At 41.2% G+C, this 17,596-nt stretch overlaps 1 pseudogene; it reads left to right on the plus strand.

The window, feature by feature from the left end:
* The first annotated feature begins 5,171 nt into the window (after positions 1–5,171).
* Positions 5,172–15,821, plus strand: LOC739565 (ATP synthase F(0) complex subunit C1, mitochondrial-like; annotated as a pseudogene).
* The last annotated feature ends 1,775 nt before the right edge of the window (positions 15,822–17,596 follow it).

Genomic DNA, 17,596 nt, shown 5'->3' on the forward strand with positions numbered 1-17,596 from the left:
GTCCCTGAGAACAAAGGAAGAGGCTTGGTGGGGTGGTGGGGAAACCCTGAAAAGATTAAGGTTGTCTATTTGCCTGCCAATAGAATGGGAGCTTAAAATATTGAAAAAAAAGGAAATTCTATTTTTTGCACTGCTAAATTTCCATTCAAAGATTTGTGCTTGCAATCATCAGTAAAACTGCATCTAGGGGAGGCAGTTAAGTGGATTTCCAAAGGCCATGCAGCTGAGCAATGATGGAGCTTGTTTATAAGCTTAGGTCTTCCTGGGTCAAGAATCTTTGCTCATGTTGCTATTCCATTTGTATTGCACATTCCTGTTTTCTAGAGTCAAGGGGAAAGTGGTCAGCTGTGTCAGGCTTTTGGGTCTGGCCAGGAGGGTGTTCCTAATCTTTCCTGCTTCTGTTTTTCTGCAGTGCTAAGGGCAGATGACAGAGCAAATCAGGTGAAGATGTGACCCAAGCCTTCCTCTAGAAACTCCACATTGCTCCCATCTGGCTGTGGTTTGGATGTGTGTTGCCTCCAAATCTCATGTTGAAATGTGATCTTCAATGTTGGAGATGGGGTCTAGTGGGAGGTATTGGATCATAGGCATGGATCCCTCATGAATGGTTTAGTGCCATCCCCTTGTTGATGAGTGAGTTCTTGCTCAGCTCGTTCATGTGGGCTCTGTTTGTTTGAAAGAGTCTGGGACCTCTCCTTTCTCTCTCTTGCTTCCTCTCTTGCTGTGTGATATATCGAGCCTCCCTTCACCTTCTGCCATGACTGTAAGTTTCCTAAGACCTCACCAGAAGCTGAGCAGATGCTGGTGCCATGTCTGTACATCTTGCAGAACCATCAGCCAAATAAACCCTGATTTTAAAGAAATTACCCAGCCTCAAGTGTTTCTTTATAGCAAAGCAGAACAAAATAACATACATCTATTCTTTTAAGAAGTAGCAATCCAGTCACTACTTCTTCTGGCATATGAAGTGAAAATTTAGGGATGGATAAAAACATAAGTTGAAGAAGGAAAGAAAGTACATTTTAAAAGTTTATATTTTAAAGCATTTTTTGTCATTGCCAAGTAAAAGAGGTCTGTTGAAATGGGGAAAGGAAAAGATTGAGGTCTTTTAAAAATAATTATTTAATAAAAATTTACTATATGCCAGGAGCTTAACATTAGTGCTACTGAAAGTGTGGCCCATGGACCAATGTGGTTAATATCACTTGGAAACTTGTTAGAAATTCTTGTCTATGAATTCTCAGGCTCCATTCCAGACCTACAGATTCAGAATCTCTTGAAATGGGGCCCAGAAATATGTGTTTTAATAAGCTCCTCAACTGGCTATTATGCACGTTAAACTTGCTGAAGCGATGCTATAGAGATATGAAAAGCAATTGACCAGAGATGAGGAAATGGATTACGGAGAATTATGGGTCCAGGTGAAGTTAGAAATCATAAGCACGCAAAGTAGCTCATCATCGTGGCCACAGGATTCTCAATGTGAGCTCTTGGTAACAAGCTTGGGGATGGATGCTAAGAGAAGTGAGGGGTGTGTAAATCTAAGATTCATGAAATCAGCAGGACACGTGAGCAAAAGGTCAAGAAGAAGATGAAACTGAGGAGTTTGAGAAGAAAATACTAAGAGAGTGTCCTTGATTTGATTAAACCACATTAACCACTTGGGCATAGGATGGCAATGATCCCAGGATGGAGGGAGGTGATGAGGAGCCTTATCCAAGGCTAAGAGACTTAAGGATACAATGATATCTAAGTGTCAATTTCCTGCAATGAATAACAGGAGAGGTGGAGGTTGAGAGGGTCAGGTAAAGATGTGATGGTACAAGTCATTATCTGAAGTGGGATGAAGGCGAGAGACAGTAGAAGTCTCTTGCATTCTTAATCACAATTGAATTCATATTTTTTTCTGATTTCATAAAGAGACTTGGTCACTCCCAATATGGGAACGAATTACTAGGAAACCAGAAAGAGAATTCCATTTCTGTAATCTCTTTATTGGCATTATACTTCTGTGTCCCACCTCCTGTGCCCCTGCCCATCTCAGATTTTACTGTTTCCTGAAGGTGACTAAACCTACAATCCACTTTCCTCTCCCAACTTGCAAATTAAAGTGGAGTGTCAGGATCTGCACACAAACCTCACTTCTCCATGAGTCGTGTGTGTGTGTGTGTGTGTTTAATTTTGCCTATCTAGAGAAATCACTTGACTTCTGTGTGTTGCATTAGGCCACTGCTGTTAACAACAGTGGTGTCATTTTGATGTGCTCCGTGAGGCAGTGGGCACTTTGAAGTTGAAAGATAGAACAGACACGGATAAGCAGTACCCCGAGCAGGCTGCTATTGCACCATTATTGCCAGCAATTATTTCACCAAGTGACACATCAGATAAAAAGTCAGCCACCTTCCTCCAGGAAGCATCTTGGTAGCTACAACCAGATTTCTGTCTGATTTCTTTTTCTTAAATGGACAGAAGCTTGTTATCTCTCTCACTGGAGCCTTCTGCCTCCCTCTCCATTGTCTCCATTGCTGTAAGTAGAGTTGAGGTTTTAGATGCTGGCTTTATGGGACCTTGCTCAGGTTTGATGCTGACTCTTCCCTGGGATGAGCTATGTAGTAGCCTTTTCATTCGTCCTTTCCAGGTTTCCTTTTTGCTCAATTCCCCCCTCAGCCTGTTATTATCCTTGACAGTTTTCCTTTTCTGGTTTTGGGAATGCAGATTAGAAACTGAACAGCCATGTCTCAAGAAGACAGCGCTGGATGGGCTCTTATTTTGATCAACACACACAGCAGTATGTACAAGGCATTGTCTTAAGCATAGCAACCACTATTAACTCACCCAATCTTCATAATAATGATGGTAGGTGCCATTATTATCAGCCCCATTTTTTTCAAACAGGGAAACTGAGGAACAGGGGTGAAACAGAGGCTGCACAGCTAATGTTTAACACAACAGGATTCAAACAGGCAATTTGGCTGCAGAGATTACCTGGCTGCCTTCCTGGCTGTGTGTGCTTGTGGGAGGGATGTGGTCAGGCATCAGCAGTGGGAGTCGGAAGTGGGATAACTAGTTTCTGGTTAGAAAATCGCAACAAGGGAGAGGCTACATGTACCCACTGATAAAGGGTTAGTTCCAGTGCCAGGGATGGAGTAAGGGCCCACATCTAAACCAGCCAATTCACTGAGAGATGCTAGTGGATGTAAGGGATATGGAGTGAGGGTCAGGGTGGCATAGAGTGGATTTGGGACCCAAGACAGAAGCTGGCAAGAGAGAGTTATTGGCACATATTCTTAGGGGTTGGCTGTCTAATTGTTGATTCTGTAGCCACAACTTGAATGTAGCTCAGCAAAAGGAGAACGTTTTCTGAAATCCTTACCTCTCTGTCTCCAAATATAATGTCAGAGGAACTACTTGTCTGGGTAGTCCATATATGTGTGCATTTTTCTTTTTTTCCCCCATAAAACATTATTTAGGTAAACTTTCAGCTTTAAGCAGACTATCAGGGCCTGAAAGTTCTGTCCATGCTTGATTTCCTGGAGTGACTTAAGGAGGGTGTGGTTTAATCAGATGGGGTGGCAATTACTAAGGCTGAGAACTTTACTCTCCTATTCAGTCCGGGACTGAGAAAGTGTGTCTTAGATGGCTTTTCACCATACATGTGGCAGAATATTGTTACCTCTTCACCTCCTTTTCTCCTTTCCTCATTCCTACTGTTAGGAATTGGGCTTTGGTAAAACTGACTAAAGAGGTAGATTATCACCTAAAACATTTTAATTGTGTTGAAAATATAGTAAAGCAAAGGTTTGCCATGTAGGTATTCCCAAATGTTGGTTAATTGTTGGATTTATACATGTGCCATAATTCCCACTAGTCCCTTTTTTTCTTTTTTCTTTTTCTTTTTTTTTTTAGTTTTAACTTTTAAGCTTTTAAAAGTGAAGTCAACCAGAAGGTTAGGGTATATGGGAAAAAATTTTCGAACAATTCTCATGTAAACTTAAATTTTAAATCCTTCTTTGGAGTAAAACGGGTTCAGGCTTTTCACTGTTTTCAAGGTTATTTCTGAGTTGCAAAAGATCTCTCTCTGTTTTTCCCTGTATTCCTATATTCCTCCTGTATTCCTCATTCAATCATGGCAGCAGCAATCCCATGAAAGCATGAAGATATTCTTTTGTTGCATCTGTAGTGGAAACCATAGCAGCAGGCAGTAACTGTTTCATGTGTCAAATAGAGGCATTCCCATTAATTTATAATGTGGACTAGAGAATTTAATTTTCACAAGCATTATTGAGAAACCAAAGCAAAAAAAAAAAAAAAGTCATTAAGTTACAAGGATGTGGCAAACGTAAATTAAAGCTACATACTGAAGGCCAGATGTGGTGGCTCACGCCTGTAATCCCAGCACTTTGGGAGGCCAAGGCGGGTGGATCATGATGTCAGGAGATGGAGACCATCCTGGCTAACACGGTGAAACCCCATCTCTACTAAAAATACAAAAAAATAGCCAGGCATGGTGGCGGGTGCCTGTAGTCCCAGCTACTCGGGAGGCTGAGGCAGGAGAATGGTGTCAACCCGGGAGGTGGAGCTTGCAGTGAGCCGAGATCACGCCACTGCACTCCAGCCTGGGCAACAGAGTGAGACTCCATCTCAAAAAAAATAAATAAATAAAGCTACATACTGAAACCAAAGCAGACAAATCCATACATTGGTCCACCAAAAAGTGAGCAGCCTAGGACTATAGAAAACTTTATATTACCCAAAGAGTTGGGGAGAGTCAGTTTATCATCAGTTTTGGCAGGGGTGGGAGTAGAGGGGAAATAACTTTCCAGTAAACAAAAAACATTGTCTGCACAGAGTTTAAAGGGAACGCGTGAAGGTTTCTGCCTATCCTATATCTACTCTTTCTTCTTATGGAACAGTCCTGTCATTTTCCTCTAGAAAATTGCCTCCTATATTTTCTGGCTATGTGTTCAAGGAGGTGTAATACCCACCCCCAGATCCAGGGATGGGCACTTAATCCAAGCCGGGATAAGGAATATATACTCTTGGAAATTTCCTGGACTAATAATTAATAGGATGTTATAAGCCTGGAGCTGCCATTGCTAAGGGCTAAAGCTGGGAGGTGAGTCAGTCACATTGAGCCAGGCGAGCGCTGTGGGCTGAGCAGGGGCTGCAGGGCAGTGGGAGTGCAGACTGAAAAAATGCAGACCTGGGCACTACTCATTTCTCCAGCTCTGATGTGCTGTTGTACCAGGGGTCTAATCAGGCCTGTGTCTGCCTCCTTCTTGAATAGCCCAGAGAATTCATCTAAACAGCCCTCCTATAGCAGCTCCCCACTCCAGGTGGCCAGACAGGAGTTTTAGACCAGTGTTGTCTCACGGAACATTGACACAGCAGCCAAGTTGATTGGTGCTGGGGCAGCCACAGTAAGTGTGGCTGGTTCAGGGGCTGGCATTGGAACAGTGTTTGGTAGCTTGATCATTGGCTATGCCAGAAACCCGTCTCTCAAGCAGCAGTTCTTCTCCTGTGTCATTATGGGCTTTGCCTGGGGACTTGGGGCTCTTCGGTTTGATGGCTGCCTTCCTCATCCTCTTTGCCCTCCCTGACGGTCACCTGCGTGTCCCTGCTGCTGCAACTCCACATCATTCCTGGTGCTTGGGTGTGCTAAGCTTTACCATTAAATACAATATTTCTCAAACAAACAAACAAACAAACAAACAAAAACCAGGAGAGCTTGCTTGAGAATGAAGTCAGTGCAGAAGAAAGCAGACTCTAGAAACAAAACCATCTGATCTTTGACAAACCTGACTAAAACAAGAAATGGGGAAAGGATTCCCTATTTAATAAATGGTGCTGGGAAAACTGGCTAGCCATAGGTAGAAAACTGAAACTGGCTGCCTTCCCTACACCTTATACAAAAATTAATTCAAGATGGATTAAAGACTTAAATGTTAGACCTAAACCATAAAAACCCTAGAAGAAAACCTAGGCAATACCGTTCAGGACATAGGCATGGGCAAGGACTTCATGACTAAAACACCAAAAGCAATGGCAACAAAAGCCAAAATAGATAGATGGGATCTCATTAAACTAAAGAGCTTCTGCACAGCAAAAGAAACTACCATCAGAGTGAACAGGCAACCTACAGAATGTGAGAAAATTTTTGCCATCTACCCATCTGACAAAGGGCTAATATCCAGAATCTACAAAGAAGTTAAACAAATTTACAAGAAAAAAACAACCCCATCAAAAAGTGGGCAAAGAATATGAACAGGCACTTCTTAAAATAAGACATTTATGCAGCCAAAAGACACATGAGAAAATGCTCATCATCACTAGTCATCAGAGAAATGCAAATCAAAACCACAATGAGATACCATCTCACACCAGTTAGAATGGAGATCATTAAAATGTCAGGAAACAACAGATGCTGGAGAGGATGTGGAGAAATAGGAACGTTTTTACACTGTTGGGAGTGTAAAGTAGTTCAACCATTGTGAAAGATGGTGTGGCAATTCCTCAAGGATCTAGAACTAGAAATACCATTTGACCCAGTGATCCCATTACTGGGTATATACCCAAAGGATTATAAATCATGCTGCTATAAAGACACATGCACATGTATGTTTATTGTGGCACTATTCACAATAGTAAAGACTTGGAACCAACCCAAATGTCCATCAATGATAGACTGGATTAAGAAAATGTGGCTCATATACACCATGGAATACTATGCAGCCATAAAAAAGGATGAGTTCATGTCCTTTGTAGGGACATGGATGAAGCTGGAAACCATCATTCTCAGCAAACTATCACAAGGACAGAAGGACAGAAAACCAAACATCGCATGTTCTCACTCATAGGTGGGAAGTGAACAATGAGAACACTTGGACACAGGGAGGGAAACATCACACCCCAGGGCCTGTCGTGGGGAGGGGGGCAAGGGGAGGGATAGCATTAGGAGAAATACCTAATGTAAATGACAAGTTAATGGGTGCAGCAAACCAACATGGCACATGTATACATATGTAACAAACCTGCATGTTGTACACATGTACCCTAGAACTTAAAGTATGATTAAAAAAAAAAAAAGAAACAAAGAAAAACAGTCGACTGGCTGGGCACAGTGGCTCATGCCTGTAATCTCAACACTTTAGGAGGCCAAGGCAGGCGGATCACAAGGTCAGGAGATCAAGACCATGCTGGGTAACATGGTGCAACCCCGTCTCTACTAAAAAAAATACAAAAAATTAGCCAGGCGTGGTGGTGGGCGCCTGTAGTCCCAGCTACTTGGGAGGCTAAGGCAGGAGAATGGTGTGAACCCGTGAGGTGGAGCTTGCAGTGAGCTGAGATTGCACCACTGCACTCCAGCCTGGGTGACAGAGTGAGACTCTGCCTCAAAAAAAAAAAAAAAAAAAAAAAGGAAAACAGTCGACCTTTGTATATTAACGTTTTATCCTGCAACCTTGCTATACTCATTTATTTGTTACAGAAAGGTTTAAAAAATTATTTGGTATTTTCTACATAGACAATCACATTGTCTACAGACAATTTGGTTTCTTTCTTCCCCAACTACATGCCTTTTATTTTAGCTTTTTATTCTATTACACTAGGGACTTCAAGTATGGTGTAAATAAGAGCAGGGAGAAGGGCCATTCTTGCTTTGTTCTTGGTCTTATGGAGAAAGCACCCATTTTTCCCCACTAAGGATGATGTTATCTGGAGGTTTGTTTGTTTTGTAGATGTTCTTTATCTAACTGAGGAAGTGCCCCCAGTTATATTTTGCTGAAGATTTTTATCAGCAATTGATATAACCATATAATTTTTCTTCTTTCATCTATAGATGTGGTGGATTATATTGATTGAATTTAGAATATTGAACCAGACTTGCATACCTTGAATAAATCCTATTTGACCATTGTGTGTAATTCATACAAGGCTGAATTTTATTAGCTAATTTTTTGGGGAATATTTTTTGCTAATATTTTGTTGAAGACACTGGAGGATACTGGTCTGTATTGTACTTGTTGTAATGCCTTTATCTTGCTTTTGGTATTAAAGTAATATTGGCCTCAAAAAAAAAAAACAAAAAACAGGAGAGCTTGCTTGAGAATGAAGTCAGTGCAGAAGAAAGCAGACTCTAGAAACAAAAAAAGACAACACGTGATGTAATTGAGCACAATGAGCTCGCCATGCTGGCCTAAAGCCATGATGCTGGACTTTTAGACACATAAGCAAATAATCCACCCTTTTTGTTTAAGGCAGTTTTAATTATATTTCCAACCTTTGCCACTGACTAATATAAAACTGCACTTACTCCCTTAAGCTCATAAGACATTTTATAACTGAGGGTATTTTTTTGTTTCTATATCAGCACCAGGAATATACATACAGAAGTACTGGGAAACAAATATTTAAAGCTCTAGGGCTGGGCAAACTTTTTCTTAAAGTGTCAAATAGTAAAATTTTAGGCTTTGTGGACCAAGAGGCAAAACTCAGGATACTATGTAGATACTTAAATAGCCATCTACAATAGTTTGAATGATAGTGTCCCCTCCAAAATTCATGTTGAAATTTATTCCTAATGCAACAGTATTAAGAGATGTTGCACTTAGGGAGTGATTAAGTCCTGAATATTCTGGCCTCAGGAATGGAATTAACACCCTTATGAAACAGCTCAAGGCTGAAGGGAGAGCTCTCTTGTCCTTCCATACTTTCCATCATGCAAGAACACAACCTTCCTCCCCTCTGGAAATTTCAGCAAAAAGGCGCCATCTTGGAAGCAGAGAGCAGCCCTCACCAGATGCCAATCCTGCCGGTGCCTTGACCTTGGACTTCTCAACTTCCAGAAATGTGAGAAATAAATGTGCATTGTTTATAAATTACCCAATCTCATGTATGTTGTTAAAGTAGCACAGACGAACATAACACACTATTTTAAATGCAACAATTTTAAAAGGTAAAAACCATTCTTAACTCCCTTGCTATTAAAAAAAATCAGCCTCATGTATTTGACCTGCAGGCCCTGCAAAAAAAATGGCTTATCTTACTTTGAACATTCTTTCTTTTTCTGTCTCTTAGAAGAAAGTATTTGCTCATTTCATTGTTATCCTTCAAGAATCAGCACAAATATCTCCTTACAATGGCCATTCCTGGGATTGCATATGTTGGGTCCTATGTTCTCTCTTCCATGCTTTACTTTTCTAGACTCATAACCTTTACTCAGTTCCTTCACTCATTTTGACATTTTAAAATTGTGAAACTTCAGGCATATAAAATGCTATAAAATACTAAACACTTGTGTATTATGTGTACAACTGGGCATAACAGTTAATACATGACCCATACACTTCAATTCTATTTTGTACCTTTCCTGAAACACATTTTTCTCTCTGTTAGACAGGTACTCTCCACCCGTGATTTGGTACCTATCCGTCTTTTCATATCATTATAATTGTATAGCATCTCCAGTTATTCCCATATGTGTGAGTGTAACGTTGTTATATGTTTAAAGCTTTATAAAAACATGTGAATTTTTCTAAAATTTACTTTTTTTTGCTTTTTCTTTTTTTCATCTTAGCATTGTATCTGTGAGAGTCATCAAAGTTGATTTATGTAGCTACAATTCATTAACTTTTACTGCTCTATTGAAACGCATTTGATGAATACACCACACTCTGTCTATTCTGTTGACGAACATCAAGGCTGCTTCCAATTTTTGGCACACACAAATATGTGCTGCTCTGAAAGTATTTTGCCTGCCACCTTGTGCACATCTGGGAGAACTCCTCCGTAGTCATCACATATGCAGGGGCAGAATTGCTTGGTCGTAGGTGATGTACATCTTTCTTTTTTTTTTTTTTTTTTTTTTTTTGTATTTTTTAGTAGAGACGAGGTTTCACCACGTTAGCCAGGATGATCTCCATCTCCTGACCTCGTGATCCTCCCGCCTCGGCCTTCCAAGCCTGGGATTACAGGCTTGAGCCACCGCGCCCGGCCCCCGATGTACATCTTAAAGTATGCTAATGATTACTTTACTTCCGCCCCATAAGTGAACCCATTCCCCTTCTTCTCTGCAGTCTGTAAAAGTACTCATTGCTCCAAATCGTTACTAAGATATGGTATTGTTTAAAACTTTTAAGCTTTTAATGGAGATTTTCAAGCATAAAAAAATAGAGAAACAACGTAATGGATCCTAAGTATCCATTACCCAGTTTCAAGAATTATCATCTCATAGTCAGTATTATTTCATGTGTGCTGATATCCACTTCCCTTATCACATGTCATGTTTTAGCAAACCACAGGCATAAAAATCATTATCGGTTGGGCGCGGTGGCTCATGCCTGTAATCCCAGCATTTTGGGAGGCCAAGGCAGGCGGATCAGCTGAGGTCTGGAGTTCAAGACCAGCCTGACCAACATGGAGAAACCCCGTCTCTACTAAAAATACAAAATTAGCCGGGTGTGGTGGCACATGCCTGTAATCCCAGCTACTCAGGGGACTGAGGCAGGAGAATCACTTGAACCCAGGAAGGGGAGGTTGCAGTTAGCCAAGATCGCGCCATTGCACTCCAGCCTGCGCAACAAGAGCGAAACTCCGTTTCAAAAAAAAAAAAAAATCATTATCATTTAATTTGTAAATATTGTATGGTATTACAACTTTAAGACTTTTTTATTTAAAAAATGACCACAGTGCCAGTACCACACCTCAAAAAAAAATTTCTTACCAGCAAATATCCAATAGTGTCAGTATCATCATGAACATTTTTAATAGTTTTAATCAGTATCAAATAAAATTCACATATTGGAAATGATTAATGTCTCATGTATTCTTTTGGTCTGCAGATTCCTTTTCCTATTTTCTGTTTCCCCACTTCCTTTACTTGTTAAAGAAATTAAATGTTTTATCCTGTAGAATTTTCCACAGACTGGATTTTGCTGATTGCATCTCCATGATGCTGTTTGATATGACCAGGAAGTTGCTAGTTAGGACTATAGGCTACAGGGTTGGTATCGTATTTTTCCATTGTAATGCCTGGTTATCTGATTCCTTGTGATTTTAGCAGTTGGTACTTAATCTCTACATTCGTAATTTGTTTCATGCTGCAAAATGTTTAATTCTAATTTTCTCACCCCTTCTCAACTAAATAGCTGGAATACTTCTATGAAGAGAAACTTTCCCTTCTACTGTTGAGTTACTTAGTAGTAGGGTTCATACAGTAAAGATGAAACAAAAATGATTTGTTTTATAATGTTTATCTGTTCTTGGAAAAAATGAGTTGGTTTACAACCACTCTTCAATGATGACTAATAAATTTATTTTTTGTATTATTTAGAATTCAAAATAATAAAGTATAAAAGCTCATGAATTTAAATATAATTGATGGGGTTCAATCCATCTCAGTTCTTGTTCTTTCTGATACTCAGATTTTTCACCTTTGTCTGATGGAGCCTCCTTGAGTTGGATCTTGAGTCACTTTGACAGTTTCGATACCCTTCTTGTTATTTTCTGTGATAGGCTATTGCACGCTCATCTTATATTTATCCTGGCCCAGGTCTGAAATTATCCACTTCTCCAGGGATCCTTGGTGTGTGTGTGTGTGTGTGTGTGTGTGTGTGCGTGTGTGTGTTTCAGTGGGAATGGCATTTGACATTTATACTCTGGGCACTGCAAGTTGTTGATGAAATAATTTAATGCTTGTTAATCTGATAGGTATGTAATAGTAGCTCACCGTGGTTTTAATTTACATTGCTTAGATAATTACTTAGGTTGAGTGTTTGTAGGAATATTCTGATCATGTCAGTTTCTGTTCCAAGTTGTCAATTCACATCTATCATTAATTTTATTCCATTGGATTGTTGTCTTTTTTATTGAGTGTTGAGGGTTCTTTAGATATTTTATATATCTGTTCTTTATTGGCTATATTTGTTTCAAAAAATTGCTCCCAACCTGTGCCTTTTTTTACTGCTGCTATACTATCTTTTAATGAGAGAATTTCTTAATCTGAATGCAGTTAAGTGTACTTTTCTTTTGTAGGTTGTGCTTTTCCGTATCTTGCAAAATAATTTCCCAAAGAAGACAACATCATGAATGGTATCAGGAGGAGCCATGCAAATCCTCTCTTGAGTGAAATAACTATAATTGGTAAAAATTATAAAATGAACAGCCATTTAAAGTCTCTGGGAATATTTAACAAAATCTATTAAAGCTGGGTAAGAACAGTGAGTGTCTGTGGCACTTGAGCTATGACCTAATCCCTCTCTCCCCTTTTTCAGCTCAGTGTGGTGGAAGTGCCTTTCTGACTGAGCTTGGTCAATAAGATGGGTCTCTCCATCCAGTTCCCATGTAGGTGCTACTGTATCTCTCTCGCTGAGGCAGGCTACCAGCATTTCTTATACCTGTTAACTTCCATGTAGCAGAGGCTAAATTCCAGGTGAATATGGGTAAGAGGTCAGGCGTTCCCTCCCTTTACCCACCTGCTTCTTGTAAAGGCTCTAGCTCAGGTGTAGAAGGCTAAGAATACTGGAGTCCTGATTACCCTCACCTGAGCATGTTGGTAAGGTGGTTTTCATGCCTGGGGAGGCAAGAAAAGACCAGAGGCTGCTGCCTCCACCCAGCGCTTTGCCCATAAATCAAGGATGTCACTCAAGAGTAGCATGCCACTGTCCCCATCTCACCTCTGGAGAAGTCGCCTAAAATTTTTGCTCAGGAGAAAAATCAGCCCATAAGAACAGAAAGAGCCAATGCTTTCCCCAGGGGAACTGACTTCATTTGGAACAGACTGTAGAAAAGTTCAAGCCTAAGTGCACTGTCAAAAACAATGGAGATTTCAGATGTAAGCAATTGAAAGGATGTTGGTAGATCCAATAAAAGCATCAGTTAAACTCTAGGCCAACTAGTTACTAGGAAAATAAAACAACAACAACAAGAAAAAAGACAGCCAAGAAGAGCCCTCCTGGAGTCAAAACAAATTTCAGTGACTTGCTTCAAAAACTACCCTTATGAGGGGCTCTTACGTTATTAGATGAGACTGTGAAGCTATTTATGCTCCATGTCATTGTCAAAAACAATAGAACAATCAGCCTACAATTTAGTGTACCCCAACGGCTGGGTGTGAAACCAAGAGAGGCAAGCAGTTTAACTTAGAAACCCATAAAGAGACGGCCAGAAAGCTCCACTAAAAGCACTGTAAATCCCAGGGTGACTATCTCCATCCCTAGGCTGTACCCTCTCAGGAGCAACATCAAAGGTGTCACGCTGCAGGGAGAAATATAATTTATTATATGAGTTCAAGGAAGTGAGTAAACAAATCAACAAGCCAACCAACAATGAAAAAGTACCTAAGAAACTATACTAATAAAGTTAATATTTTTTTAAACTCCATAATGTATAGCTGTTCTCCTTTCTTCTCTTGGCTTCTTCATAAGACGTAAAGTTATATAAAGTAATAATTACAACAAAGTATAATTGGGAAGAAAAATCAGTATCCAGAGTGGCTACAGTATAGTATTTTAAATATCCAGTTTTTTACAAAAAATATGAGACACGCAAAGGAAGGGGAAAGAGTAAACTGCACACAAGATCATTAGATGGCAACAGGAACAACTTAAAGAGGACTAAGATGTAGGACTTAGCAGACAAAGCTTTCAAAACAGTTATTATAAATAAGTTCTAAGATCTAAAAAATACCATGCTTAAAGAAGTTAAGGAAGGTATGATGACAATGTCATAGCAAATACAGAATGTCAATAAGTATAAAGAAGTTTTATTTTTTTAAAGAAGAACAAAACGGAAATGTTTAGTGAAATAGCACAATACAGAAATAAAAATTGCACTAGAAGGGACTCAGTAGTAGATTTCAATAGTCAGAAGAAACAGCTAACTTGAAGACAGATTGATAAAGAATATGCATGATGGTGCGTGCCTGTAGTCCCAGCTACTTGGGAGGCACCTTAGGTACCAGCTTGGCCCACAGAGATTTAGAGCACCAGGCAGGCTCTTAGGGTCCCCGATTCTAGGCATTGGCATTTGGATTGCATTTCTGAACCTGCTCTGAGCCAGACAGTAGCCTATCACCCTGAAGGGTGACTCCCAGGCCTAGCAACTTTCACCACAAGCTGACGTAAGAGCCCTTGGGCTTTAAGTGAACATTGGTGGAAGCCTGACAGTACTCCTCATGCGACTGTGGTTGTGGTGGCCATGTGGTGAGGCTCCTCTGCCTGTGGAAAAGGGAGGGAAGAGTAAGAAAGACTTTGTTTCATTGTTTGAGAGCCAGCTCAGCATCAGTACAGTTGAACGCTGTAGGTTTTTAACTCCCATCCCTGGTTTCTGTATGGCATCTCTGGACCCACCCTGGGCCTGGGGAACTTGACACCCTGAAGGAAAAAACACAAGCCTGTCTGACTTCACCATCTGCTGATTATCTAGTCCTAGGGTCTTGAGCAAACATAGATAGTAGATAGATAGAGGTTACAGCAAGCCTTGGGCAAGACCCAGTGGTCTGCTGGTTTCAGGTCTGACCCAGTGCAGTCACGGTGGTGATGGTCATAGAGGTGCTTGTGTCACCCCACTCAAGCTCCAGGTGGCTCAGCACAGAAAGATAGACTCTGTTAGTTTTGGAGAAAATAAGGGAAGAGAATGAGCATCTCTACTTGGTATTCCAGAGAATTCTTCTGGATCTTATCCAAGACCACTAAGGTGGTACCTCCATGAATCTGCAAGAACCACAGCATTACTGGGCCATGGGTCCCCCCTAATGCAGATACAGCTTAGATCATAACACTCAAGTTCTTTGAATTCCTGGAAATCCTTCCCAAGCAGGGTGGGTACAAATAAGCCCAGACTGCAAAGACTGCAATAAATACCTAACTCTTCAATACCCAAACACCAATGAGTATCTACAAGCATCAACACCGTCTGGGAAAACATGACCTTATCAAAGTGAATAAAGCAGATGGAGCCAAGATGGCCGAATAGGAACAGCTCCGGTGTACACCTCCCAGCATGAGCAACGGAGAAGACGGGTGATTTCTGCATTTCCATCTGAGGTACCAGGTTCATCTCACTAGGGAGTGCCAGACAGTGGGTGCAGGACAGTGGGGGCAGTGCACTGTGCAGGAGCCAAAGAAGGGCGAGGCATTGCCTCACGCAGGAAGTGCAAGGGGTCAGGGAGTTCCCTTTCCTAGTCAAAGAAAGGGGTGACAGATGGCACCTGGAAAATCGGGTCACTCCCACCCTAATAGTGCACTTTTCTAATGGGCTTAAAAAACGGCACACCAGGAGATTATATCCTGCACATGGCTCAGAGGGTCCTATGCCCACGGAGTCTCGCTAATTGCTAGCACAGCAGTCTGAGATCAAACTGCAAGGTGGCAGTGAGACTGGGAGAGGGGCGCCTGCCATTGCCCAGGCTTGATTAGGTAAACAAAGCAGCTGGGAAGCTCGAACTGAGTGGAGCCCACCACAGCTCAAGGAGGCCTGCCTGCCTCTGTAGGCTGCACCTCTGGGGGCAGGGCACAGATGAACAAAAAGACAGCAGTAACCTCTGCAGACTTAAATGTCCCTGTCTGACAGCTTTGAAGAGAATAGTGGTTCTCCCAGCATTCAGCTTGACATCTGGGAACAGGCAGACTGCCTCCTCAAGTGGGTCCCTGACACCCGAGCAGCCTAACTGGGAGGCACCCCCCAGTAGGGGCAGACTGACACCTCACACAGCCGGGTACTCCTCTGAGACAAAAATTCCAGAGGAACGATCAGGGAGCAGCATTTGTGGGTCACCAATATCTGCTGTTCTACAGCCACTGCTGTTCTGCAGCCACCGCTGCTGATACCCAGGCAAACAGGGTCTGGAGTGGACCTCTAGCAAACTCCAACAGACCTGCAGCTGAGGGGCCTGTCTGTTAGAAGGAAAACTAACAAACAGAAAGGATATCCACACCAAAAACCCATCTCTACATCACCATCATGAAAGACCAAAAGTAGATACAACCACAAAGATGGGGAAAAAACAGAACAGAAAAACTGGAAACTAAAAATCAGAGCGTCTCTCCTCCTCCCAAGGAACACAGCTCCTCACCAGCAATGGAACACAGCTGGACAGAGAATGACTTTGACGAGTTGAGAGAAGAAGGCTTCAGATGATCAAATTACTCCGAGCTACAGGAGGAAATTCAAACCAATGGCAAAGAAGTTAAAAACTTTGAAAAAAAATTAGACAAATGGATAACTAGAATAACCAATGCAAAGAAGTCCTTAAAGGAGCTGATGGAGCTGGAAGCCAAGGCTCGAGAACTATGTGAAGAATGCAGAAGCCTCAGGAGCCGATGTGATCAACTGGAAGAAAGGGTATCAGTGATGGAAGACGAAATGAATGAAATGAAGCGAGAAGGGAAGTTTAGAGAAAAAAGAATAAAAAGAAATGAACAAAGCCTCCAAGAAATATGGGACTATGTGAAAAGACCAAATCTACGTCTGATTGGTGTACCTGAAAGTGACAGGGAGAATGGAACCAAGTTGGAAAACACTCTGCAGGATATTAACCAGGAGAACTTCCCCAATCTAGCAAGGCGGGCCAACATTCAAATTCAGGAAATACAGAGAACGCCACAAAGATACTCCTCGAGAAGGGCAACTCCAAGACACATAACTGTCTGATTCACCAAAGTTGAAATGAAGGAAAAAATGTTAAGGGCAGCCAGAGAGAAAGGTCGGGTTACCCACAAAGGGAAGCCCATCAGACTAACAGCAGATCTCTTGGCAGAAACTCTACAAGCCAGAAGAGAGTGGGGACCAATATTCAACATTATTAAAGAAAAGAATTTTTAACCCAGAATCTCATATCCAGCCAAACTAAGCTTCATAAGTGAAGGAGAAATAAAATACTTTACAGACAAGCAAATGCTGAGAGATTTTGTCACCACCAGGCCTGCCCTAAAAGAGCTCCTGAAGGAAACGCTAAACATGGAAAGGAACAACTGGGGTAGCAAGACAGAAAGTCAACAAGGATACCCAGGAATTGAACTCAGCTCTGCACCAAGCGGACCTAATAGACATCTACAGAACTCTCCACCCCAAATCAACAGAATATACATTTTTTTCAGCACCACACCACACCTATTCCAAAATTGACCACATAGTTGGAAGTAAAGCTCTCCTCAGCAAATGTAAAAGAACAGAAATTACAACTAACTGTCTCTCAGACCACAGTGCAATCAAACTAGAACTCAGGATTAAGAAACTCACTCAAAACTGCTCAACTACATGGAAACTGAACAACCTGCTCCTGAGTGACTACTGGGTACATAACGAAATGAAGGCAGAAATAAAGATGTCCTTTGAAACCAATGAGAACAAAGACAAAACATACCAGAATCTCTGGGACACATGTCAAGCAGTGTGTAGAGGGAAATTTATAGCACTAAATGCCCACAAGAGAAAGCAGGAAAGATCTAAAATTGACACCCTAACATCACAAATAAAAGAACTAGAAAAGCAAGACCAAACACATTCAAAAGCTAACAGAACGCAAGAAATAACTAAAATCAGAGCATAACTGAAGGAACTAGAGACGCGAAAAACCCTTCAAAAAATTAATGAATCCAGG

Source organism: Pan troglodytes, chromosome 8 (genome assembly GCF_028858775.2).
Source record: "Pan troglodytes isolate AG18354 chromosome 8, NHGRI_mPanTro3-v2.0_pri, whole genome shotgun sequence".
Taxonomy (NCBI): domain Eukaryota; kingdom Metazoa; phylum Chordata; class Mammalia; order Primates; family Hominidae; genus Pan; species Pan troglodytes.